This window comes from Pteropus alecto, unplaced genomic scaffold, assembly GCF_000325575.1.
Source record: "Pteropus alecto unplaced genomic scaffold, ASM32557v1 scaffold28, whole genome shotgun sequence".
NCBI lineage: Eukaryota > Metazoa > Chordata > Mammalia > Chiroptera > Pteropodidae > Pteropus > Pteropus alecto.
The window spans coordinates 1,685,947-1,693,399 of NW_006441063.1; the positions used below are offsets into that span (position 1 = coordinate 1,685,947).

Here is a 7,453-nt window from a genome sequence, read left to right on the forward strand (position 1 = left end):
TTCCTGCGTTGTAGGGGTTGTTTCCAGAATTCAATGGCACCTTCTTTTTTTAAGTGATTTTTTTTTATACCTATTTCCCTTCTTTGCTTAAGCTACAAGTATTGGCTTTACCCTCATTGACATAAGACCCATCCTGTGAAGCAGCCAGGGTCCCCTAGACCTGGACAGGCCTGGACTCTGCATCCTGAACCCTCGGGTTTACACAGATTCAGTTCACTCTTTATGGGATTTTTTTTCTTTTCCTTTTTGCAAATTTTAGGGGAAATTGAAAGCAGAGACTCCTGCCTTTATGCTCTGACATTGGGGTTCCCTGCACAGTGCCAGCATGCCTGGGCACAGGCCAGCAGCCACCTCATTACTGCTGATCCCTGCTGATATCTACAGAGCTAGGGAGATCTGTCTTCTGCGGTTTTCTTTTTCCATCAAAAGCCCTGACGTTATATCTGGCTTGAGGCTCCTTCTCAAGTGCTCCTCTGACCCAGATGGGGCGTGTGATACCATCTTGGGAGGCGGTGAAGGATGGCCACCAGGCCAAGCTTTACATCTGGTTCTGCTGCCAGGGTGATTGGCATGTGGGAGGCCCCTCATGGCCACCAGATATGAGGCCTCTTGGACAGCCTCTGCCCAGCCCTGTGGCAGCTGAGAAAGGGGCAAGGCAAGGATGGTTGCTCCTAGGACCCAATACAGAGCTCCCTGCTGGCCCCTCCAGGAATGGGGTCTTCCCTCCATAAGATACTACTTTTCACCTGGGGGATGACCTGGCACAGCGGGACCTGTAGTGCTTTGGGGGACCTGGGAAGAGTAAAAGCAGATGAAGAGAGGATTGGTTCATGAACTTTCATTTAAGGAATGAGGGCATGTCTCGGTAAATTATAGAGTATCAGGGCCCTGCGGGACATTGGAAAGCCTCCAGTGTGTTTTCTAGGACTTGAAAGAGTTAATGGGAGAAATGTTGTTTCTGGTTTGTCTGTTTGCTTAGGCCCCACACTTATCTAACTAGTCCCTGAAAGGGTATAACTTTAGAGGTTTCTTTCTCCTGCTTGGCTGGGAGTTTCAGAAAACTCTTGTGTAAGTAATCATGATAATCCTTTCAAATTCCTTAGGTCATTTGGTGTTCCCACTTGAGTCCTGTAAAAAAAGATAAGGAGAGAAAAAGGCAGCCTATCATAAAGAGCATTGCAACATATTTCTCTGAAAACTTTCCTCCCTGACCTGGCTATATTGCCCAGATAAACTTACTAAGTATGTCCCCAAGTTTCTGAGAAATGGTACCGCCAGACCGGGATGTTGACAGGGAAGGGAAAGATCAAAGGGAAACCAGGTGAGGGGGCCATATTTTCCCTTTTGGTGGAAACATGAAGGGGACACCTGCCCTCCTTGGGGAGCCAGGGGAAGCGTATCTTACTGTGGGGAGCAGGTCAGAGTGGTAGGCCTTTGAGGTTCTGCTGATAAGACACCTGGCTATTAGAATCAGAAAGGTGTGTGGTTTCTTGGAACTCTTTCAGGCACCTTTTTTTTTTTTTTTGGTGTCTGCTGTGTGATGTCCCTAAGGGGTCCTTCTGCCCTGGACCTGCCCTCTGCTGCCCAAATCAGCTTATCATGGAATAGTGCCTTGCTCCCACCTCTGTCCCTAAGCACACTGTCCCTGATCCAGGCCTGAGGGCCACAGATATTCTAGCCCTTTATGCACCTTGGCCTCTTTTAGTCAAAGAGGATTTTTACCCCCAAAAGAAAATTTTCATTGAGCTATCACCGTAGGCTGGCCAGACCCGTTCCCATTTCTAGTGACATTCCCCAGGGTTCATTTAGTCCATCATATACCAGTCCTAGAGATGCTGCAGGAAGAAGTAAAAGAATGCTGGGCTGAATTTTTGTAGGTCTTTTTTAGTTCCCTTCTGCAGCTGATCTAGCCCTACATGCTTAGGCAGGCCTCTTTCTGGCAATTTCTTTGACAGGGCTAGAAGAAGCTAGGGTTCTAACTCTCAAGAGTGGATACAGGGAAAAGGCAGTTTTTGATTGACTGGGAGGTTTTGGTGTTTATGGCTTTTTTTTTGAACTCCTCAGAACACTGTGGTAGACAACTTTAGCTTTTCCTAGCCAACATTTGGTCCTCCTTCTAGATTCAGAATCCAGATTTTGGGGGAACCACTCCTCTCTGAAGTTCAGTCCAATTGCTTTGTGGGAGGGGACTGACTTTATCTCCTGGCTGCAGAAGTAGAATGAATGGAGCATTTGAATCTGCCCTCTCAGCCCACTTTAGCCATGGCGATTGGTCCCAGATTGGGTCCCAGAGAGACAATTTCAGAACTTGCTATTTCTAGTGGAAAAGAGAATCGTGCTTTCTACTGGAGTTACCAAAAAGATAGGCTATAAACCTGGGCTGGCAGGCAACCTGAGAATGGAGCCAACGAAGACAGAGCAGAGCTAGGTAACAGTCCCCATTGTTTGAGCTCCTGGATCCCGTTGAACCTGATGCCAGGCCTGCCCCAGGATATTCGTTATGCGTGCCAATAAATTCCCTTTCTTTGCTTAAATCACTTTGACCTAGGTTTCTGTCACTTGAAGTTGAAAGAGTCTTGATTTACCAACATAGAAGTCACTACCTCCAAAGAGGCTGAGAGAAGTTAAATCCAGCAGGTATAAAAGTAGAATGGGAACTCAGATCTACCTTTCTACCATGGTGTTTGGCCCAAGGAGCTTTGTCATTATTTAATTTTCTTTTTCTGGCTTCTTTACATCTTTCCAAAAGATCCACCCAGAAGTGAACCTAGTGTGCTGGGACATCTTCATCCTGGTTGGTGCCAGGGGAGAATGTTTGCTTTCATTTCTGGTGGAGCCTGTCCAGGATTTCACGCTTTGCTTTCAAACCCTTTCCTAAGCTGTCCTCCCAAGATTAACTTCCTTTCTTTTGGTTTTCTGTTTTGTTTTCTTGCCCTCATTCCAAGGACATTTTCTTGACTCCCATCCATTCCCTTAATCTGATTTTCTATATTCTACTTTAAAGACACTTCCCAGGCCTGGGTCTGGAGACAGTGCATAGCAGGCAGTAATAAGTTCCTGGTAATTGTTGTTGTGGCATGAAGTACATCGCTTCCTTCCCCTTGTCTATCAGACGTTGATACTTTGTCTCCCTTCTTTTGAGTAGTTCTTAGCCCCGACTCTTTCAGGAGCCTTATCAATATCTGAGAAAGAGGTGGTCGTCTTCTTTGGCTCTGGCCTAGATAAACATTTGTAGCCCCCTCTCCTCCCTACCCAGCTCAGCCAGCCCTGTCACAGTATTAAATACCAAGAGCCCTGGACCAGGAGATAAGAGACCTGGTGTCAGGCAAATACTCCAGTTAGTCTCACACCCATTCCAATTCCCTTTTACTTTCTCGTTTTCTATCATAGAGGCTAGATAGTGAAATTCTCAAATTGCCAGACTTCTTTAGAGCTAGTACTGGCCATGTGACTCCCAAATAGGGCACAACCTTGAACAGAGAAGACTTTTAATCCTCTGCTTTCTTCCTGCCTGGAACACAGATGCTGTGCCTGGAAGTGCAGCAGCCATCTTGGGACCATGAGGGTGAAAGCCGCATGCAGTGGACAGCAGAGCAGAGAGAAAGAAACTGTCTGGGTCTTTGGTAACTGGAGCAGATGCACAAGCCCTGGATTCTGTATGTTCATCTGGACTTCTTATAAGAGAAAAATAAATCCCTTACTTAAGCCAGTGTTTGTCAAGATTTCTGTTACTTGTAGTAGTCTTAATTGATACAGCTGGGCTCCATTTCCAGCTTTCCTTGAACTCACTGTGTGGTCCCGGGAAAGTGACTTTACCTCCCTGGACTCTGCTACTTCATTTGTAGAATGAATATTCATGAATACATGCTTTAGAAGATTTTTATAACTAACATTCTGATTTTATAAATGTAGCTTTGTGTCTTTTTCTGTTGTCTCTACCTGTGTTTAGGCCTTATCATTTCAGACTATCACCTGGTCTTCTGACTTCGGGTCTGCTCCACGATTAACCCAAAATATAGGAAGACTGCTTTGTTATGCTTGAAAATTCTAATGGTTCTTCTTACCTACAAAACAGAATTCTGAGTCTTTTTTTATTCCCTACAAATGTCAAGAGTTGAATATGCTTCTGTGATAACCAAGATCCTTTGTAATTGTTTCTAAGACAAAGAACTGATCGACTGACTAGAAAAGATTCTAGAAAGAGAATTAAAACAGTATGAGAACTTAATCCATTACAAATCAAAATAACCAAATAACAGCTAAAGGAATAATAATTTAATAAATGCCATTAATACAATTTATTGATATAGAGAACTAACTTGGATTTGTATCTCACACAAGACCCTGCCCCCACCCTCCCAAATCTGTATAGGTTATAATTAAACATAGAAACAAAGCAAAAATCTAAACAACAACAAAAAAACTGGAAGAAAATAGAAGCATATTTATAACATCTACAAGAAGGTAAGGTGGACTTAACAGAAAATGACAAGGACAAAATACAATGTTTCAACATAAGAATAAAGACAATTCTCGCATAATAAAAGTGTGGATCTATTTTTGGATTCTGTATTTTTTTTCCCATCGATGATTGCATCTGTCCTTCCATCAGTGGTACCACACTGTCTTGATTACTGTCGCTATATAGTAAGCCTCCACATCAGGTAGAGTGACAATCCTGTCTTTTGACCTTGAAAGCCTATGTGAGCTGACTCAGTTTGATGTTCCCTCTAACTGATCTGTTCTGGGCATTGTCCCTCACACCTTATCTGAGCACTCTTGGACTCATTGTTGCCTGCCTGGAAGGTTGGGCCCCAGCCTGCCTCTAAGACCAGCTCTTCCTTTAAGATTGATCCTGGTTTCTTCCTTTTCTGTGAAACCTTTCTTGATTCCCGCTGCTCCTCACTCCAAACTTCAAAGTGATCATTCTTTTCTTCTTGAATTCCCAGAACTCTTTATCTGTATCATTCGATTAGGCTTCAAAATGTTAACTTTTTATATACCTGCTTTCCTAAGTAGCCTTATTGATTATGGGTTCCATGTACTTGACACAGTGTCTGGTATATGGTGGGTACTTCGCAAATGATTCATTGTGGGAGAAAAAGAATAAAGCAAACTCCATTTCTAGTTCAGGAAGTCATATGTGTGGAATCACGGGTAGCCAAAAGTATCCATGCATCCTTCTGGTACTAAAGTACTTGAAAGTTGATTTGCAAGAAGGTCTTTGACACGTTATTGGTGGGAAGCCAAGTCTTCTGTAGAAACAAGTTGATAAAGGCTCTCTATTGAAACATAACCTGGAGTGGATGTAATGACTATTGCTATAACCCAGCTGCATAACAAACGACCCCAAATCCCAGTGGCTTACCACAAACACTTATTTCTCACCCACAACTGGTTGTGGCTTCTCCACTCCAGGCTAGGGGTTGGATTTAGGTCAGCTCCACGCATCTCTCATTCCAGGGTCCCAAGTTGAAGCAGCAGCATCTGCCTGGAGGCATATTCTCAGGACGGTGGCAGGAGTGCAGGAGGCCAGACCAAACCAAGCAAGCATATTTAAAACCTCTGTATCACATTTACTTATATTCTATTGAGCCAAGTGAGTCACGTGGCCAAAGCCAACATCAGTGTACTCCTCCATAGACGGGCTACCTGGAGGGGCTGGAGTGAGGAGAGGAGAGTGAATATTTGCTGAGGAATGATATAGTCTACTGCAGTGCATACAGTGAATAAGTAAAGACTGAGGGCCCAGCTACAAAGGCCTGAAGCCAGAGGGATGCAACTGACCTGCTTGGGACCACCTAAGAAGATCTAGATGGAAGCAGGACTAGGTAGGGGTTATTATTGGGTTCTCAATGAGGAGGAGCTGGAAATTGGTATCACAGCCTGCCATGTGTCTTCATGGCTTGCATAGTAAAACTGTACACTGCTCTGAAAAAATCCAATCTCTGGCAGAACTGGAGGACTCATCCAGGTGCAGGGAAGGACACTGACTCTGCTGCGGATATTGCAAATCAATTTTTCCCCTTCAATGATTTCTTCATCTCTCATTCCACTGTTCATCCTTAGTGGGGAAGAATTTTGATTCCCATTTTCTTATTATGAAATATTGGACTGTGGGAAGGCATAACCTTTTAAAAGAAATCACAATTAAGCTCTGCAGTGTGGAATCTTTTCTCTCAGGTGTCTACGCTTTGAGTCCTTGGCAAGCCAGAAGAGAGAGAAGCTAGGAAGATTCTCTAGGTTAGAGGGAAATAGCTGAAGTTTTGCTGGAATATTTCCAGGTTCTTACTGCTTTTCATAGGAACAGATTCTAGGGGGTAGCAACTGCATTCCCATATCTCAAAGTCAGTATGGTGCAAGGGAAAGAAACTGGCCTCTCTGGCAGCTGATGAAGATATTCCCACATCCCCTTCGCTTTTCCCCACGCCTTCATTTTAGATTCACTTCTGAAGGTGGCCACAGGAGCCAGTGCTCGCCAGCGGATGAGAACTGATGACACATCTTTTCCCACCTCCACAGGTGGTAATGTCAAGTTGGTAGCTTGGAATTGGCCATGGTGGGAGGATTTACACCACAGAAATCGGCAAATGCTGCAAACAGGCTTCACCTCTCTCCCCCGAGAGTCCGTTGTTGAACAGTTACCAGCACATCACTGTACCATTGAAACCTTAGGAGCCTTTCTCTAGGTTTCTCAGAAGTCTACTGTCCTCCTCGAAAAGGCATAATGAGAGTTTGTGAGATGGGGGTGTGGGGTGGGTATAGGAGAATCAAGAGGTGCTAGTGTGCGTGTGAGTGTGTGTGTAGGAATGAAGAAGTTGTACTATCCTATGTTTGTTCAGCTCTTAATATAGAAAAGAAGCCTTCAAACATTTTATTTTTAAATTCAGCAAGTCCTCTGTAAGGCTGATCGGCTGCCACTCAGATAGAAGAAAGCCTGTGATGGGAAGGATGGGAGGAAGTGGCCGAATCTGCAGGGACCGCCCATATCTATCCTTTTCTATTGAGCACACGTTTGTCATCCATCACCTGAAAAGGTTATATATCTACCCAGTGTTGAAAAGCCCCAGAATGAATGGAATGGAATTAAATGTGTGCCACGTGAGAGAGCTCTGCTGGCTGACTCCTTTACATCTCGCCTCAGATGTTTAGGGCTTTGCCAACACACAATGAGAGCTCAAGAAACATTTACTGAATGAGTGAGTGAATGAGTAAGTCAGTGAAGGTGGAAGCAGTTTTGCGTGCCATGGCTCCTTTTCCTCTGTATTTTCATTCAGCAAATGTTTTTTGAGCACCCAACTTGTGCGGGGCACCGAGCCCCTGTGGTTCCTGCGGCCCCAGTGGGGGCAGCCTTGCCTGGTTGTGGCTTGTGGCCTCGGTTCCATGCTCTCTGTGACCCAAGAGCAGGGTCTGGGTTGTCTGCCTCCCTATCCCCTGCCCACACAAAGCCCAT

The 7,453-nt window shown here is 44.7% G+C and overlaps 1 long non-coding RNA gene across 1 annotated transcript in view; it reads left to right on the forward strand.

Annotated features, from left to right (window-relative positions):
- The window catches only part of LOC112484904, a 13,461-nt gene extending 9,800 nt beyond the window's left edge, over nt 1–3,661 (forward strand). Inside the window, exons 2-3 of the long non-coding RNA XR_003048276.1 lie at nt 2,549–2,637; nt 3,523–3,661. This is a non-coding gene — a long non-coding RNA (uncharacterized LOC112484904). The remainder of the gene's footprint in view (nt 1–2,548; nt 2,638–3,522) is intronic.
- Nucleotides 3,662–7,453: the final 3,792 nt, after the last annotated feature.